We start from the raw sequence: 20227 nt of genomic DNA, 5'->3' as shown, positions 1-20227 counted from the left end.
GTATTTTAGTCTCCCAAAAGGGGCTTGGTGTGTGATGTGTGATTGCCCGATCTGGAGAGTCTTTAGTCCTCTTGGATTGAGTACAGCTCTGACAGAAGCAAAGGCATGTTGCTGACAATTTGGGCAGGTGTTTGCCATGGATCTTGCCTGATCTTGGGTAATTTTAAAGATGCTGAGCGGTGCAGGAATGTTTTGATGGTAGAAGTGGTGGCGGATCCTAGCCTGGTCAGAAACATTCCGTGGGGAGGTTTGGAGAAGCATTGCTGAGGCATCTGCTCTAGCATTGCCTACTATAAATGCAGGAAGGGTGGTATAAGACCTTGTGTGCATGATATAGCGTGGGTGTTGTCTGTGGGACAAAAGAGAAATGAAAGGGGAAAGCAAATGCTCTAGTTGGGGTTAGAAATGTCTTTGAAAATGGAATTTTCGGCCCGCTGCACTAGGTCATAGACATGTGCCGAATCAGTGATCAAATGAAGAGGTTCTTTGAAAGTGGAGAAGGTCCTAAGGACTGCAGTCAATTCAGCAATTTGGGCAGGGTGAGGATGCCCTGGCTTGGCTTTTGTCTCTTGAGCAATGCGGAGGCAGGGCAGTGCAGAGCAGGGTGGGAAGCAGAGCCCGGAGCCTTTGGAGGCTGCAAGCCTTAAACATCAGCCCCTGCAGCAGCCCAGATGCAGGTGCCACAGTTGCCAAGGCTGTCAAGGCCTTGAGAGCGGGCAGGTGGATTTTGCATCCCTGTGGGCTGATGGCGGCTCTGGAGCCAGGAGTGGCTGTGGCTGCAGCAGGAAGGGTGGCTGAAAGTTTCCTGCCTTGCTTTGGTGGCATGGCTGCAGGGGCCAGTGCAGTGAGAGCCCCCTCTGTGCTGGTGACAGCTCAGCTCTTGGGGACGCGGCTGTGCCCCAGCCCAGGAGCAGCAGCAGTGGCCAGCGGCAGCAGTGGTGTCAGTGGGACCCCCTGTGCACAGGGAGCCCCAGCCGCGGGGTGGCCGTGGCAGCAGCCCCAGGGAGCTCCAGCCCCGGGATCCCGGAACAAGTGGAAATCCCAACTGTGCAAACGCTGCCTGTGCCTCTTGGGTTTTCTTTGGTTGAGGGGATTTCGAGGTACGTTAGAAGTCTCTTTTTCTCTAACTTAGCTGTCGAAGGAAGAGTTGAGAAGTATGTGCTTCACTCTCTTAAGGTTGATTTTTATATTTTGTCTAAAACATTTTTTTGCTGGCCTGCTGAGGTTTGTTCAGCAGGTCAGCTTAAGGTACTATTTTGCCTCTTGGGTTGGTGTTATCTTTTATATTAAAACCTGACTATACTATGTTTACAAGAATGTTTTAATACCTATTACTTAAGTTAGATAGTGACTTTCTACTTGAAACCAATATGTGAATGGTAATATCGTCTTTCATATGGATGCTAGCGAGAAGAAAGAGGAAGGACTGGGTACACCCAAATTTTTCTATCTATGTAGATAATACCAAACTCTTTCGTACAAGGTTCAAAACCTCTGTGTACAGTGCTCTAAATGTTTTCCGTTCACTTTGTGATTACTATTACTAGACTATCTAAATTGTTGTGACTTTTAATTCTTGACATAAAGGTGGTAACATGCTTTATGGGTTAAATTCAAAGGCCCAGGGGTCTTTGGCTACATGCCAGGGTCTCTGAACCCCCTGCCAGGGATTTAAAGCCCCCTGGCTGGGGCTGGAATCATTTAGGATGGTCAGGGGGAGGTCCGGGGTTCTGACAGTGCCCAAAGGAATGAGAAAGAGAAGTGAAGTTTTATAAAGAATCATTATTTATTTGCTGAACATCGGCAAACACGAGGATTTACAGAACACATTTCATTACAACAATCCTCATAACAACAACAACAACAACAATCTACTGCACATATTTCCATGGGATCCTATGGAGTAACAATCTTCAAAACATATTTACAAAGAACTACTAACCTAAGAACATATTTACAAAAATATCCTAACTTTTCAAACATATATACACTGCCGTAATATCTACAGCCATCATCTGCATCAGTCCTGGAAGGAAGAAAGAAGCAAAGCTGGAGTCAGCTGCCAGCACTGGGCCCTGCTGGGCCCCAGGAGCTGGGACAGGGCTGGCAGGGCTGGTGTGGCCCCAGGCAAGTGCAGGGCAGGCCAGGGCTGGTGCTTGTGGCAGCACAATCCAGGCCCCCTGCGGGCAGCGTGTCCCTGAGCGGGGCCATCCAGCCCAGCCCCAGCCTGGCGCCAGGGCAGCCACTGTGTCTGTGGGCAGGGCATGGGGAGCATCTGCCTGTCTTACTTGTGGGGCTCCATCTTCATCCGAGGACCATGGGCTCCTCCTCATCCTTCTCATCCACTTCCATCGCCTCGATGTCATCCTCCTCATCAACTTCCATCTCCTCAACCTGGTCTTCCACGTCCACCTCCATCATCTCTTCCTCATTCAGCACCATGTCCACTTCCATCGCCACCACAGTGTCTCTGTTAGTCTGCAAGAGACAGCACAATGTCACAGTGGGGTTGCTGTCCCACACCATCCATTCCCACATGGCTGCAGCCTGCTCAAACAGGCTGCCTCCTCCCTGGAATGGCACAGTACCTCCACTGGCGCAGCAGTGCTCATCCTGCTGGGGTTGGTGCTCCAGAGCAGGCAGCAGGAAAAGCCCAGGCAGCAGCAGCAACAGCTGAGTGCTGACGGGCAGAGCGCAGAGCGAGCGCCAACTGAGCGCTGGCAGCAGGCAGAGTGTCTGCTGTGGTGGTTTCCAGGTGCTGGACGTTCCACCTGGAACGCTGTGGGAGCTGTGATGTCACAGAAGTTTCAGGGCCGCTCCACACTGGGAGATGGGCATGGTGGAATGATGAAATCCTTGAATGGTTTGGCCTGGAAGGGACCCTAAGGATCATCTGGTTCCAAGCTGAGCAGCCTCGCAGCACAGCAGGTTGCTGCGGCCCCTGTCCAAGCTGGCCTTGGATGTTCCCTGGCATGGGGTATGCACAGGCTCTCTGCGCTGGTCCCTGTGTCAGGGACAAGCACCCTGACAGGAAAGAACTTCTTGCCATCATGGAATGGATTCCAGCTCTTGCAGTTTCATCCCATTCCCCCTTGTTCTGTCACTTCAGTTGCTGACAAAGAGTCCTCTCCCACTTCCCTGTGGGTCAGGCTGTTCCTGCAGTGTCACACATGTGGCTGAAGCTGCAGCCAGGAGAGAGAGAAGCCAAGCTGGCATAGAGAGGAAATGGGGAAAGTGACATGAGAGATGAGAGGAGAAGGAAAAAGTAGAGACATGCAAGGCATTGGGTTGGGTGATTTGTGGCATTCATGCCTTTTATTAGAGGCCAGGTTCTCTGGTGCACTCAATGACTGTGTGATTGCGGCGTGTCCACAGTGAGCCCGTGTGAGCGAGCTGCACTCCCAGAGGCCGGAGCACACTTGCTTCAAGTGCTGATGAATGAGGCCAGAGATGGGTCTTTGTGTGGAACTCCAAACGCTGTGCATTGCCATGAAGAGGGTCCAGGGCCAGAGAGAAAATGAGGCTGGGGTCTGAGGGTTTCATTCGGGGGGGAGAAGGGGTGAAGCCAGGACCAGCAGGGGAGAAGAGAGAGGAGAACATTCTCTGGAGAGTAGATATAAGGAAAAAATGGCAGTTGAAGTGGGTGATAGCAACAAAACCTGCAGATTGCAAGAGGCTGCAAGTGGCCATGGGTGAGAGCCTTGCATTCAGAGGGGTTTCTCTGTTTCACCTTGGTCCCCTTTGCCCTAAGGTATCACAGTTGCAATGAGAGGCCCCTGGGCCTCCACAAGTGCCCCCTTTTTGTTTTCAAGAATGAAGGCTTCTGCCATGGACTTTTGCAAGCGTTGAGCAAAACTGGATAGAATAACCAAGACAATGAATACAAGAAACAAAGCCCACAAAACAGTCTTGACTAAATCACAGAATCACAGAATCATGAGTTTGGAAGAGACCCCTAAGATCATCAAGTCCAACCTATGCCCTAACATCTCAACTAGACTATAGCACCAAGTGGCATGTCCGGTCTTTTTTTAAACACATCCAGTGATGGTGATTCCACCACCTCCCTGGGAAGACAGTTCCAGTGCTTTATTATTCTTTCAGTGAAAATTTTTTTCCTAATATCTAACCTATACCTTCCCTGACGTAGCTTGAGACTGTGTCCCCTTGTTCTGTCAGTTGCTGCCCGGTGGAAGAGACCGACCCCCACCTGTCTACAACCTCCCTTCAGGAAGTTGTAGAGAGCAATAAGGTCACCTCTAAGCCTCCTCTTCTCCAGGCTAAACAACCCCAGCTCCCTCAAATGTTCCTCGTAGGGCTTGTTTTCCAAGCCCCTCACCAGCCTCGTTGCTCTCCTCTGGACACGCTCAAGTATCTCAATATCCTTCCTAAATTGAGGGGCCCAGAACTGGACACAGTACTCAAGATGTGGCCTCACCAGTGCCGAGTACAGGGGGAGAATGACCTCCCTGCTCCTGCTGCTCACACAAGTCCTAATGCAGGCCAGGATGCCGTTGGCCTTCTTGGCCACCAAGGCACATTGCTGGCTCATATCCAATCGGCTGTCAACCAGCACCCCCAGGTCCCTTTCTGCCTGAACACTATCCAGCCACACTGTCCCCAGCCTGTAACGCTGTAGGGGATTTTTGTGGCCAAAATGCAGAACACGGCACTTAGACTTATTAGACTTCATATTGTTGGACGTAAAGATGAAAGCCAGCCTTTCATGCCCCAGTCTTTCAACAGTCCAGTGAGCCAGTCGTTGTTGCCTTTTGTCTGGATCTTATTGATTTGATCTGTGAGCAGCTGGCCGCTCTGGTATACTGAGTCCCTATGTGAGAAGAGGTTGACATGCGTGGCCATGGGCAAGAAATTGTGGCTTGGCTGTGGAACCACCCATGCGAAGGCATGCGGCATAGTGAGGAGCATCCAGCTTCCTGCTGCAGTGGCAAGAAAGGACAGCATCCTTTGACTTCAGCTAATTTCGTAGTGGGAGGAGGCTTGGGTGGCCTGAAAGTATAGAGATAGGGAGATTGCAATGTGAACCTTAAATTCTGGTCCCACTAAACTTTCTCTTCTGTAAGGCAAGGGTTTGAAGTCTTCTTATTAGAAGAATCAAATATCAAGGCTAGAATACAGGTTTTCCAATTGTTAAGCGGTATATCGCAGTTAGTGGTGTCTGAGCTCTCTTGGTGTTGGTCTGTGTGGTCCACACTGCTTAGGAGATCTTCTTCTGTCCTTCTTCTTCTTTTGCAGGCTGCTGCTGTCTCTCTTAGGCTCTTTTGTTCTGTTTTTCTGATGGTGGCTCTGGTGTTTGCCTGGCCATTGGCAGAAGGGTTTTATGTTTTTTGCTGGGATGCGTCTTGGGCCTGCTGCTGTAGAGACACAAGCATATCCTCCCTCCCAAGTAATGAATGGGGAAGGGTCCATAATTTGTTTGGATTCAGGGTCTTTGATCAGCACAGGTGGCTTTTCTTTTTATTGGGCTGCCAATTAAATATAAAATGCCTGATGACTGGGGGAGTTGTTCAAAAAGTTGAGCACATCAAGGGCCTTGGCCTCCAATGGGAGATACTATGTGGACTCCCTGTCTCTGTTGATCAAGGATCCTTTGGATGGAAGAGTGGGCCCTCTGGACGATGGACTGTCCTGTGGCAGAGTGTGGTATGGCTGTGACATGTTTTGTAGCCCACTGGTCAGAAAATGGTTGGAATCAGTGGGAGGTATTAGCAGGACCATGATCAGTTTTAATTTCCTGTGGAACAGGGAAGGTGGAAAAGGCTAAAAAGGAACGTTTTATAGCATCTTTTGATTTTTCACCAGCATGGGCAGGGGCAGAAAGCGCAGCGTTGTCGGTGTGGATTGAGACGGGGATGTATTTTAGTCTCCCAAAAGGGGCTTGGTGTGTGATGTGTGATTGCCCGATCTGGAGAGTCTTTAGTCCTCTTGGATTGAGTACAGCTCTGACAGAAGCAAAGGCATGTTGCTGACAATTTGGGCAGGTGTTTGCCATGGATCTTGCCTGATCTTGGGTAATTTTAAAGATGCTGAGCGGTGCAGGAATGTTTTGATGGTAGAAGTGGTGGCGGATCCTAGCCTGGTCAGAAACATTCCGTGGGGAGGTTTGGAGAAGCATTGCTGAGGCATCTGCTCTAGCATTGCCTACTATAAATGCAGGAAGGGTGGTATAAGACCTTGTGTGCATGATATAGCGTGGGTGTTGTCTGTGGGACAAAAGAGAAATGAAAGGGGAAAGCAAATGCTCTAGTTGGGGTTAGAAATGTCTTTGAAAATGGAATTTTCGGCCCGCTGCACTAGGTCATAGACATCTGCCGAATCAGTGATCAAATGAAGAGGTTCTTTGAAAGTGGAGAAGGTCCTAAGGACTGCAGTCAATTCAGCAATTTGGGCAGGGTGAGGATGCCCTGGCTTGGCTTTTGTCTCTTGAGCAATGCGGAGCCAGGGCAGTGCAGAGCAGGGTGGGAAGCAGAGCCCGGAGCCTTTGGAGGCTGCAAGCCTTAAACATCAGCCCCTGCAGCAGCCCAGATGCAGGTGCCACAGTTGCCAAGGCTGTCAAGGCCTTGAGAGCGGGCAGGTGGATTTTGCATCCCTGTGGGCTGATGGCGGCTCTGGAGCCAGGAGTGGCTGTGGCTGCAGCAGGAAGGGTGGCTGAAAGTTTCCTGCCTTGCTTTGGTGGCATGGCTGCAGGGGCCAGTGCAGTGAGAGCCCCCTCTGTGCTGGTGACAGCTCAGCTCTTGGGGACGCGGCTGTGCCCCAGCCCAGGAGCAGCAGCAGTGGCCAGCGGCAGCAGTGGTGTCAGTGGGACCCCCTGTGCACAGGGAGCCCCAGCCGCGGGGTGGCCGTGGCAGCAGCCCCAGGGAGCTCCAGCCCCGGGATCCCGGAACAAGTGGAAATCCCAACTGTGCAAACGCTGCCTGTGCCTCTTGGGTTTTCTTTGGTTGAGGGGATTTCGAGGTACGTTAGAAGTCTCTTTTTCTCTAACTTAGCTGTCGAAGGAAGAGTTGAGAAGTATGTGCTTCACTCTCTTAAGGTTGATTTTTATATTTTGTCTAAAACATTTTTTTGCTGGCCTGCTGAGGTTTGTTCAGCAGGTCAGCTTAAGGTACTATTTTGCCTCTTGGGTTGGTGTTATCTTTTATATTAAAACCTGACTATACTATGTTTACAAGAATGTTTTAATACCTATTACTTAAGTTAGATAGTGACTTTCTACTTGAAACCAATATGTGAATGGTAATATCGTCTTTCATATGGATGCTAGCGAGAAGAAAGAGGAAGGACTGGGTACACCCAAATTTTTCTATCTATGTAGATAATACCAAACTCTTTCGTACAAGGTTCAAAACCTCTGTGTACAGTGCTCTAAATGTTTTCCGTTCACTTTGTGATTACTATTACTAGACTATCTAAATTGTTGTGACTTTTAATTCTTGACATAAAGGTGGTAACATGCTTTATGGGTTAAATTCAAAGGCCCAGGGGTCTTTGGCTACATGCCAGGGTCTCTGAACCCCCTGCCAGGGATTTAAAGCCCCCTGGCTGGGGCTGGAATCATTTAGGATGGTCAGGGGGAGGTCCGGGGTTCTGACAGTGCCCAAAGGAATGAGAAAGAGAAGTGAAGTTTTATAAAGAATCATTATTTATTTGCTGAACATCGGCAAACACGAGGATTTACAGAACACATTTCATTACAACAATCCTCATAACAACAACAACAACAACAATCTACTGCACATATTTCCATGGGATCCTATGGAGTAACAATCTTCAAAACATATTTACAAAGAACTACTAACCTAAGAACATATTTACAAAAATATCCTAACTTTTCAAACATATATACACTGCCGTAATATCTACAGCCATCATCTGCATCAGTCCTGGAAGGAAGAAAGAAGCAAAGCTGGAGTCAGCTGCCAGCACTGGGCCCTGCTGGGCCCCAGGAGCTGGGACAGGGCTGGCAGGGCTGGTGTGGCCCCAGGCAAGTGCAGGGCAGGCCAGGGCTGGTGCTTGTGGCAGCACAATCCAGGCCCCCTGCGGGCAGCGTGTCCCTGAGCGGGGCCATCCAGCCCAGCCCCAGCCTGGCGCCAGGGCAGCCACTGTGTCTGTGGGCAGGGCATGGGGAGCATCTGCCTGTCTTACTTGTGGGGCTCCATCTTCATCCGAGGACCATGGGCTCCTCCTCATCCTTCTCATCCACTTCCATCGCCTCGATGTCATCCTCCTCATCAACTTCCATCTCCTCAACCTGGTCTTCCACGTCCACCTCCATCATCTCTTCCTCATTCAGCACCATGTCCACTTCCATCGCCACCACAGTGTCTCTGTTAGTCTGCAAGAGACAGCACAATGTCACAGTGGGGTTCCTGTCCCACACCATCCATTCCCACATGGCTGCAGCCTGCTCAAACAGGCTGCCTCCTCCCTGGAATGGCACAGTACCTCCACTGGCGCAGCAGTGCTCATCCTGCTGGGGTTGGTGCTCCAGAGCAGGCAGCAGGAAAAGCCCAGGCAGCAGCAGCAACAGCTGAGTGCTGACGGGCAGAGCGCAGAGCGAGCGCCAACTGAGCGCTGGCAGCAGGCAGAGTGTCTGCTGTGGTGGTTTCCAGGTGCTGGACGTTCCACCTGGAACGCTGTGGGAGCTGTGATGTCACAGAAGTTTCAGGGCCGCTCCACACTGGGAGATGGGCATGGTGGAATGATGAAATCCTTGAATGGTTTGGCCTGGAAGGGACCCTAAGGATCATCTGGTTCCAAGCTGAGCAGCCTCGCAGCACAGCAGGTTGCTGCGGCCCCTGTCCAAGCTGGCCTTGGATGTTCCCTGGCATGGGGTATGCACAGGCTCTCTGCGCTGGTCCCTGTGTCAGGGACAAGCACCCTGACAGGAAAGAACTTCTTGCCATCATGGAATGGATTCCAGCTCTTGCAGTTTCATCCCATTCCCCCTTGTTCTGTCACTTCAGTTGCTGACAAAGAGTCCTCTCCCACTTCCCTGTGGGTCAGGCTGTTCCTGCAGTGTCACACATGTGGCTGAAGCTGCAGCCAGGAGAGAGAGAAGCCAAGCTGGCAGAGAGAGGAAATGGGGAAAGTGACATGAGAGATGAGAGGAGAAGGAAAAAGTAGAGACATGCAAGGCATTGGGTTGGGTGATTTGTGGCATTCATGCCTTTTATTAGAGGCCAGGTTCTCTGGTGCACTCAATGACTGTGTGATTGCGGCGTGTCCACAGTGAGCCCGTGTGAGCGAGCTGCACTCCCAGAGGCCGGAGCACACTTGCTTCAAGTGCTGATGAATGAGGCCAGAGATGGGTCTTTGTGTGGAACTCCAAACGCTGTGCATTGCCATGAAGAGGGTCCAGGGCCAGAGAGAAAATGAGGCTGGGGTCTGAGGGTTTCATTCGGGGGGGAGAAGGGGTGAAGCCAGGACCAGCAGGGGAGAAGAGAGAGGAGAACATTCTCTGGAGAGTAGATATAAGGAAAAAATGGCAGTTGAAGTGGGTGATAGCAACAAAACCTGCAGATTGCAAGAGGCTGCAAGTGGCCATGGGTGAGAGCCTTGCATTCAGAGGGGTTTCTCTGTTTCACCTTGGTCCCCTTTGCCCTAAGGTATCACAGTTGCAATGAGAGGCCCCTGGGCCTCCACAAGTGCCCCCTTTTTGTTTTCAAGAATGAAGGCTTCTGCCATGGACTTTTGCAAGCGTTGAGCAAAACTGGATAGAATAACCAAGACAATGAATACAAGAAACAAAGCCCACAACACAGTCTTGACTAAATCACAGAATCACAGAATCATGAGTTTGGAAGAGACCCCTAAGATCATCAAGTCCAACCTATGCCCTAACATCTCAACTAGACTATAGCACCAAGTGGCATGTCCGGTCTTTTTTTAAACACATCCAGTGATGGTGATTCCACCACCTCCCTGGGAAGACAGTTCCAGTGCTTTATTATTCTTTCAGTGAAAATTTTTTTCCTAATATCTAACCTATACCTTCCCTGACGTAGCTTGAGACTGTGTCCCCTTGTTCTGTCAGTTGCTGCCCGGTGGAAGAGACCGACCCCCACCTGTCTACAACCTCCCTTCAGGAAGTTGTAGAGAGCAATAAGGTCACCTCTAAGCCTCCTCTTCTCCAGGCTAAACAACCCCAGCTCCCTCAAATGTTCCTCGTAGGGCTTGTTTTCCAAGCCCCTCACCAGCCTCGTTGCTCTCCTCTGGACACGCTCAAGTATCTCAATATCCTTCCTAAATTGAGGGGCCCAGAACTGGACACAGTACTCAAGATGTGGCCTCACCAGTGCCGAGTACAGGGGGAGAATGACCTCCCTGCTCCTGCTGCTCACACAAGTCCTAATGCAGGCCAGGATGCCGTTGGCCTTCTTGGCCACCAAGGCACATTGCTGGCTCATATCCAATCGGCTGTCAACCAGCACCCCCAGGTCCCTTTCTGCCTGAACACTATCCAGCCACACTGTCCCCAGCCTGTAACGCTGTAGGGGATTTTTGTGGCCAAAATGCAGAACACGGCACTTAGACTTATTAGACTTCATATTGTTGGACGTAAAGATGAAAGCCAGCCTTTCATGCCCCAGTCTTTCAACAGTCCAGTGAGCCAGTCGTTGTTGCCTTTTGTCTGGATCTTATTGATTTGATCTGTGAGCAGCTGGCCGCTCTGGTATACTGAGTCCCTATGTGAGAAGAGGTTGACATGCGTGGCCATGGGCAAGAAATTGTGGCTTGGCTGTGGAACCACCCATGCGAAGGCATGCGGCATAGTGAGGAGCATCCAGCTTCCTGCTGCAGTGGCAAGAAAGGACAGCATCCTTTGACTTCAGCTAATTTCGTAGTGGGAGGAGGCTTGGGTGGCCTGAAAGTATAGAGATAGGGAGATTGCAATGTGAACCTTAAATTCTGGTCCCACTAAACTTTCTCTTCTGTAAGGCAAGGGTTTGAAGTCTTCTTATTAGAAGAATCAAATATCAAGGCTAGAATACAGGTTTTCCAATTGTTAAGCGGTATATCGCAGTTAGTGGTGTCTGAGCTCTCTTGGTGTTGGTCTGTGTGGTCCACACTGCTTAGGAGATCTTCTTCTGTCCTTCTTCTTCTTTTGCAGGCTGCTGCTGTCTCTCTTAGGCTCTTTTGTTCTGTTTTTCTGATGGTGGCTCTGGTGTTTGCCTGGCCATTGGCAGAAGGGTTTTATGTTTTTTGCTGGGATGCGTCTTGGGCCTGCTGCTGTAGAGACACAAGCATATCCTCCCTCCCAAGTAATGAATGGGGAAGGGTCCATAATTTGTTTGGATTCAGGGTCTTTGATCAGCACAGGTGGCTTTTCTTTTTATTGGGCTGCCAATTAAATATAAAATGCCTGATGACTGGGGGAGTTGTTCAAAAAGTTGAGCACATCAAGGGCCTTGGCCTCCAATGGGAGATACTATGTGGACTCCCTGTCTCTGTTGATCAAGGATCCTTTGGATGGAAGAGTGGGCCCTCTGGACGATGGACTGTCCTGTGGCAGAGTGTGGTATGGCTGTGACATGTTTTGTAGCCCACTGGTCAGAAAATGGTTGGAATCAGTGGGAGGTATTAGCAGGACCATGATCAGTTTTAATTTCCTGTGGAACAGGGAAGGTGGAAAAGGCTAAAAAGGAACGTTTTATAGCATCTTTTGATTTTTCACCAGCATGGGCAGGGGCAGAAAGCGCAGCGTTGTCGGTGTGGATTGAGACGGGGATGTATTTTAGTCTCCCAAAAGGGGCTTGGTGTGTGATGTGTGATTGCCCGATCTGGAGAGTCTTTAGTCCTCTTGGATTGAGTACAGCTCTGACAGAAGCAAAGGCATGTTGCTGACAATTTGGGCAGGTGTTTGCCATGGATCTTGCCTGATCTTGGGTAATTTTAAAGATGCTGAGCGGTGCAGGAATGTTTTGATGGTAGAAGTGGTGGCGGATCCTAGCCTGGTCAGAAACATTCCGTGGGGAGGTTTGGAGAAGCATTGCTGAGGCATCTGCTCTAGCATTGCCTACTATAAATGCAGGAAGGGTGGTATAAGACCTTGTGTGCATGATATAGCGTGGGTGTTGTCTGTGGGACAAAAGAGAAATGAAAGGGGAAAGCAAATGCTCTAGTTGGGGTTAGAAATGTCTTTGAAAATGGAATTTTCGGCCCGCTGCACTAGGTCATAGACATCTGCCGAATCAGTGATCAAATGAAGAGGTTCTTTGAAAGTGGAGAAGGTCCTAAGGACTGCAGTCAATTCAGCAATTTGGGCAGGGTGAGGATGCCCTGGCTTGGCTTTTGTCTCTTGAGCAATGCGGAGCCAGGGCAGTGCAGAGCAGGGTGGGAAGCAGAGCCCGGAGCCTTTGGAGGCTGCAAGCCTTAAACATCAGCCCCTGCAGCAGCCCAGATGCAGGTGCCACAGTTGCCAAGGCTGTCAAGGCCTTGAGAGCGGGCAGGTGGATTTTGCATCCCTGTGGGCTGATGGCGGCTCTGGAGCCAGGAGTGGCTGTGGCTGCAGCAGGAAGGGTGGCTGAAAGTTTCCTGCCTTGCTTTGGTGGCATGGCTGCAGGGGCCAGTGCAGTGAGAGCCCCCTCTGTGCTGGTGAGAGCTCAGCTCTTGGGGACGCGGCTGTGCCCCAGCCCAGGAGCAGCAGCAGTGGCCAGCGGCAGCAGTGGTGTCAGTGGGACCCCCTGTGCACAGGGAGCCCCCGCCGCGGGGTGGCCGTGGCAGCAGCCCCAGGGAGCTCCAGCCCCGGGATCCCGGAACAAGTGGAAATCCCAACTGTGCAAACGCTGCCTGTGCCTCTTGGGTTTTCTTTGGTTGAGGGGATTTCGAGGTACGTTAGAAGTCTCTTTTTCTCTAACTTAGCTGTCGAAGGAAGAGTTGAGAAGTATGTGCTTCACTCTCTTAAGGTTGATTTTTATATTTTGTCTAAAACATTTTTTTGCTGGCCTGCTGAGGTTTGTTCAGCAGGTCAGCTTAAGGTACTCTTTTTGCCTCTTGGGTTGGTGTTATCTTTTATATTAAAACCTGCCTATACTATGTTTGCAAGAATGTTTTAATACCTATTACTTAAGTTAGATAGTGACTTTCTACTTGAAACCAATATGTGAATGGTAATATCGTCTTTCATATGGATGCTAGCGAGAAGAAAGAGGAAGGACTGGGTACACCCAAATTTTTCTATCTATGTAGATAATACCAAACTCTTTCGTACAAGGTTCAAAACCTCTGTGTACAGTGCTCTAAATGTTTTCCGTTCACTTTGTGATTACTATTACTAGACTATCTAAATTGTTGTGACTTTTAATTCTTGACATAAAGGTGGTAACATGCTTTATGGGTTAAATTCAAAGGCCCAGGGGTCTTTGGCTACATGCCAGGGTCTCTGAACCCCCTGCCAGGGATTTAAAGCCCCCTGGCTGGGGCTGGAATCATTTAGGATGGTCAGGGGGAGGTCCGGGGTTCTGACAGTGCCCAAAGGAATGAGAAAGAGAAGTGAAGTTTTATAAAGAATCATTATTTATTTGCTGAACATCGGCAAACACGAGGATTTACAGAACACATTTCATTACAACAATCCTCATAACAACAACAACAACAACAATCTACTGCACATATTTCCATGGGATCCTATGGAGTAACAATCTTCAAAACATATTTACAAAGAACTACTAACCTAAGAACATATTTACAAAAATATCCTAACTTTTCAAACATATATACACTGCCGTAATATCTACAGCCATCATCTGCATCAGTCCTGGAAGGAAGAAAGAAGCAAAGCTGGAGTCAGCTGCCAGCACTGGGCCCTGCTGGGCCCCAGGAGCTGGGACAGGGCTGGCAGGGCTGGTGTGGCCCCAGGCAAGTGCAGGGCAGGCCAGGGCTGGTGCTTGTGGCAGCACAATCCAGGCCCCCTGCGGGCAGCGTGTCCCTGAGCGGGGCCATCCAGCCCAGCCCCAGCCTGGCGCCAGGGCAGCCACTGTGTCTGTGGGCAGGGCATGGGGAGCATCTGCCTGTCTTACTTGTGGGGCTCCATCTTCATCCGAGGACCATGGGCTCCTCCTCATCCTTCTCATCCACTTCCATCGCCTCGATGTCATCCTCCTCATCAACTTCCATCTCCTCAACCTGGTCTTCCACGTCCACCTCCATCATCTCTTCCTCATTCAGCACCATGTCCACTTCCATCGCCACCACAGTGTCTCTGTTAGTCTGCAAGAGACAGCACAATGTCACAGTGGGGTTGCTGTCCCACACCATCCATTCCCACATGGCTGCAGCCTGCTCAAACAGGCTGCCTCCTCCCTGGAATGGCACAGTACCTCCACTGGCGCAGCAGTGCTCATCCTGCTGGGGTTGGTGCTCCAGAGCAGGCAGCAGGAAAAGCCCAGGCAGCAGCAGCAACAGCTGAGTGCTGACGGGCAGAGCGCAGAGCGAGCGCCAACTGAGCGCTGGCAGCAGGCAGAGTGTCTGCTGTGGTGGTTTCCAGGTGCTGGACGTTCCACCTGGAACGCTGTGGGAGCTGTGATGTCACAGAAGTTTCAGGGCCGCTCCACACTGGGAGATGGGCATGGTGGAATGATGAAATCCTTGAATGGTTTGGCCTGGAAGGGACCCTAAGGATCATCTGGTTCCAAGCTGAGCAGCCTCGCAGCACAGCAGGTTGCTGCGGCCCCTGTCCAAGCTGGCCTTGGATGTTCCCTGGCATGGGGTATGCACAGGCTCTCTGCGCTGGTCCCTGTGTCAGGGACAAGCACCCTGACAGGAAAGAACTTCTTGCCATCATGGAATGGATTCCAGCTCTTGCAGTTTCATCCCATTCCCCCTTGTTCTGTCACTTCAGTTGCTGACAAAGAGTCCTCTCCCACTTCCCTGTGGGTCAGGCTGTTCCTGCAGTGTCACACATGTGGCTGAAGCTGCAGCCAGGAGAGAGAGAAGCCAAGCTGGCAGAGAGAGGAAATGGGGAAAGTGACATGAGAGATGAGAGGAGAAGGAAAAAGTAGAGACATGCAAGGCATTGGGTTGGGTGATTTGTGGCATTCATGCCTTTTATTAGAGGCCAGGTTCTCTGGTGCACTCAATGACTGTGTGATTGCGGCGTGTCCACAGTGAGCCCGTGTGAGCGAGCTGCACTCCCAGAGGCCGGAGCACACTTGCTTCAAGTGCTGATGAATGAGGCCAGAGATGGGTCTTTGTGTGGAACTCCAAACGCTGTGCATTGCCATGAAGAGGGTCCAGGGCCAGAGAGAAAATGAGGCTGGGGTCTGAGGGTTTCATTCGGGGGGGAGAAGGGGTGAAGCCAGGACCAGCAGGGGAGAAGAGAGAGGAGAACATTCTCTGGAGAGTAGATATAAGGAAAAAATGGCAGTTGAAGTGGGTGATAGCAACAAAACCTGCAGATTGCAAGAGGCTGCAAGTGGCCATGGGTGAGAGCCTTGCATTCAGAGGGGTTTCTCTGTTTCACCTTGGTCCCCTTTGCCCTAAGGTATCACAGTTGCAATGAGAGGCCCCTGGGCCTCCACAAGTGCCCCCTTTTTGTTTTCAAGAATGAAGGCTTCTGCCATGGACTTTTGCAAGCGTTGAGCAAAACTGGATAGAATAACCAAGACAATGAATACAAGAAACAAAGCCCACAAAACAGTCTTGACTAAATCACAGAATCACAGAATCATGAGTTTGGAAGAGACCCCTAAGATCATCAAGTCCAACCTATGCCCTAACATCTCAACTAGACTATAGCACCAAGTGGCATGTCCGGTCTTTTTTTAAACACATCCAGTGATGGTGATTCCACCACCTCCCTGGGAAGACAGTTCCAGTGCTTTATTATTCTTTCAGTGAAAATTTTTTTCCTAATATCTAACCTATACCTTCCCTGACGTAGCTTGAGACTGTGTCCCCTTGTTCTGTCAGTTGCTGCCCGGTGGAAGAGACCGACCCCCACCTGTCTACAACCTCCCTTCAGGAAGTTGTAGAGAGCAATAAGGTCACCTCTAAGCCTCCTCTTCTCCAGGCTAAACAACCCCAGCTCCCTCAAATGTTCCTCGTAGGGCTTGTTTTCCAAGCCCCTCACCAGCCTCGTTGCTCTCCTCTGGACACGCTCAAGTATCTCAATATCCTTCCTAAATTGAGGGGCCCAGAACTGGACACAGTACTCAAGATGTGGCCTCACCAGTGCCGAGTACAGGGGGAGAATGACCTCCCTGCTCCTGCTGCTCACACAAGTCCTAATGCAGGCCAGGATGCCGTTGGCCTTCTTGGCCACCAAGGCACATTGCTGGCTCATATCCAATCGGCTGTCAACCAGCACCCCCAGGTCCCTTTCTGCCTGAACACTATCCAGCCACACTGTCCCCAGCCTGTAACGCTGTAGGGGATTTTTGTGGCCAAAATGCAGAACACGGCACTTAGACTTATTAGACTTCATATTGTTGGACGTAAAGATGAAAGCCAGCCTTTCATGCCCCAGTCTTTCAACAGTCCAGTGAGCCAGTCGTTGTTGCCTTTTGTCTGGATCTTATTGATTTGATCTGTGAGCAGCTGGCCGCTCTGGTATACTGAGTCCCTATGTGAGAAGAGGTTGACATGCGTGGCCATGGGCAAGAAATTGTGGCTTGGCTGTGGAACCACCCATGCGAAGGCATGCGGCATAGTGAGGAGCATCCAGCTTCCTGCTGCAGTGGCAAGAAAGGACAGCATCCTTTGACTTCAGCTAATTTCGTAGTGGGAGGAGGCTTGGGTGGCCTGAAAGTATAGAGATAGGGAGATTGCAATGTGAACCTTAAATTCTGGTCCCACTAAACTTTCTCTTCTGTAAGGCAAGGGTTTGAAGTCTTCTTATTAGAAGAATCAAATATCAAGGCTAGAATACAGGTTTTCCAATTGTTAAGCGGTATATCGCAGTTAGTGGTGTCTGAGCTCTCTTGGTGTTGGTCTGTGTGGTCCACACTGCTTAGGAGATCTTCTTCTGTCCTTCTTCTTCTTTTGCAGGCTGCTGCTGTCTCTCTTAGGCTCTTTTGTTCTGTTTTTCTGATGGTGGCTCTGGTGTTTGCCTGGCCATTGGCAGAAGGGTTTTATGTTTTTTGCTGGGATGCGTCTTGGGCCTGCTGCTGTAGAGACACAAGCATATCCTCCCTCCCAAGTAATGAATGGGGAAGGGTCCATAATTTGTTTGGATTCAGGGTCTTTGATCAGCACAGGTGGCTTTTCTTTTTATTGGGCTGCCAATTAAATATAAAATGCCTGATGACTGGGGGAGTTGTTCAAAAAGTTGAGCACATCAAGGGCCTTGGCCTCCAATGGGAGATACTATGTGGACTCCCTGTCTCTGTTGATCAAGGATCCTTTAGATGGAAGAGTGGGCCCTCTGGACGATGGACTGTCCTGTGGCAGAGTGTGGTATGGCTGTGACATGTTTTGTAGCCCACTGGTCAGAAAGTGGTTGGAATCAGTGGGAGGTATTAGCAGGACCATGATCAGTTTTAATTTCCTGTGGAACAGGGAAGGTGGAAAAGGCTAAAAAGGAACGTTTTATAGCATCTTTTGATTTTTCACCAGCATGGGCAGGGGCAGAAAGCGCAGCGTTGTCGGTGTGGATTGAGACGGGGATGTATTTTAGTCTCCCAAAAGGGGCTTGGTGTGTGATGTGTGATTGCCCGATCTGGAGAGTCTTTAGTCCTCTTGGATTGAGTACAGCTCTGACAGAAGCAAAGGCATGTTGCTGACAATTTGGGCAGGTGTTTGCCATGGATCTTGCCTGATCTTGGGTAATTTTAAAGATGCTGAGCGGTGCAGGAATGTTTTGATGGTAGAAGTGGTGGCGGATCCTAGCCTGGTCAGAAACATTCCGTGGGGAGGTTTGGAGAAGCATTGCTGAGGCATCTGCTCTAGCATTGCCTACTATAAATGCAGGAAGGGTGGTATAAGACCTTGTGTGCATGATATAGCGTGGGTGTTGTCTGTGGGACAAAAGAGAAATGAAAGGGGAAAGCAAATGCTCTAGTTGGGGTTAGAAATGTCTTTGAAAATGGAATTTTCGGCCCGCTGCACTAGGTCATAGACATCTGCCGAATCAGTGATCAAAGGAAGAGGTTCTTTGAAAGTGGAGAAGGTCCTAAGGACTGCAGTCAATTCAGCAATTTGGGCAGGGTGAGGATGCCCTGGCTTGGCTTTTGTCTCTTGAGCAATGCGGAGCCAGGGCAGTGCAGAGCAGGGTGGGAAGCAGAGCCCGGAGCCTTTGGAGGCTGCAAGCCTTAAACATCAGCCCCTGCAGCAGCCCAGATGCAGGTGCCACAGTTGCCAAGGCTGTCAAGGCCTTGAGAGCGGGCAGGTGGATTTTGCATCCCTGTGGGCTGATGGCGGCTCTGGAGCCAGGAGTGGCTGTGGCTGCAGCAGGAAGGGTGGCTGAAAGTTTCCTGCCTTGCTTTGGTGGCATGGCTGCAGGGGCCAGTGCAGTGAGAGCCCCCTCTGTGCTGGTGAGAGCTCAGCTCTTGGGGACGCGGCTGTGCCCCAGCCCAGGAGCAGCAGCAGTGGCCAGCGGCAGCAGTGGTGTCAGTGGGACCCCCTGTGCACAGGGAGCCCCCGCCGCGGGGTGGCCGTGGCAGCAGCCCCAGGGAGCTCCAGCCCCGGGATCCCGGAACAAGTGGAAATCCCAACTGTGCAAACGCTGCCTGTGCCTCTTGGGTTTTCTTTGGTTGAGGGGATTTCGAGGTACGTTAGAAGTCTCTTTTTCTCTAACTTAGCTGTCGAAGGAAGAGTTGAGAAGTATGTGCTTCACTCTCTTAAGGTTGATTTTTATATTTTGTCTAAAACATTTTTTTGCTGGCCTGCTGAGGTTTGTTCAGCAGGTCAGCTTAAGGTACTCTTTTTGCCTCTTGGGTTGGTGTTATCTTTTATATTAAAACCTGCCTATACTATGTTTGCAAGAATGTTTTAATACCTATTACTTAAGTTAGATAGTGACTTTCTACTTGAAACCAATATGTGAATGGTAATATCGTCTTTCATATGGATGCTAGCGAGAAGAAAGAGGAAGGACTGGGTACACCCAAATTTTTCTATCTATGTAGATAATACCAAACTCTTTCGTACAAGGTTCAAAACCTCTGTGTACAGTGCTCTAAATGTTTTCCGTTCACTTTGTGATTACTATTACTAGACTATCTAAATTGTTGTGACTTTTAATTCTTGACATAAAGGTGGTAACATGCTTTATGGGTTAAATTCAAAGGCCCAGGGGTCTTTGGCTACATGCCAGGGTCTCTGAACCCCCTGCCAGGGATTTAAAGCCCCCTGGCTGGGGCTGGAATCATTTAGGATGGTCAGGGGGAGGTCCGGGGTTCTGACAGTGCCCAAAGGAATGAGAAAGAGAAGTGAAGTTTTATAAAGAATCATTATTTATTTGCTGAACATCGGCAAACACGAGGATTTACAGAACACATTTCATTACAACAATCCTCATAACAACAACAACAACAACAATCTACTGCACATATTTCCATGGGATCCTATGGAGTAACAATCTTCAAAACATATTTACAAAGAACTACTAACCTAAGAACATATTTACAAAAATATCCTAACTTTTCAAACATATATACACTGCCGTAATATCTACAGCCATCATCTGCATCAGTCCTGGAAGGAAGAAAGAAGCAAAGCTGGAGTCAGCTGCCAGCACTGGGCCCTGCTGGGCCCCAGGAGCTGGGACAGGGCTGGCAGGGCTGGTGTGGCCCCAGGCAAGTGCAGGGCAGGCCAGGGCTGGTGCTTGTGGCAGCACAATCCAGGCCCCCTGCGGGCAGCGTGTCCCTGAGCGGGGCCATCCAGCCCAGCCCCAGCCTGGCGCCAGGGCAGCCACTGTGTCTGTGGGCAGGGCATGGGGAGCATCTGCCTGTCTTACTTGTGGGGCTCCATCTTCATCCGAGGACCATGGGCTCCTCCTCATCCTTCTCATCCACTTCCATCGCCTCGATGTCATCCTCCTCATCAACTTCCATCTCCTCAACCTGGTCTTCCACGTCCACCTCCATCATCTCTTCCTCATTCAGCACCATGTCCACTTCCATCGCCACCACAGTGTCTCTGTTAGTCTGCAAGAGACAGCACAATGTCACAGTGGGGTTGCTGTCCCACACCATCCATTCCCACATGGCTGCAGCCTGCTCAAACAGGCTGCCTCCTCCCTGGAATGGCACAGTACCTCCACTGGCGC

This window comes from Passer domesticus, chromosome 10 (assembly GCF_036417665.1).
Source record: "Passer domesticus isolate bPasDom1 chromosome 10, bPasDom1.hap1, whole genome shotgun sequence".
Taxonomy (NCBI): domain Eukaryota; kingdom Metazoa; phylum Chordata; class Aves; order Passeriformes; family Passeridae; genus Passer; species Passer domesticus.
This window is presented reverse-complemented; position numbering follows the sequence as displayed.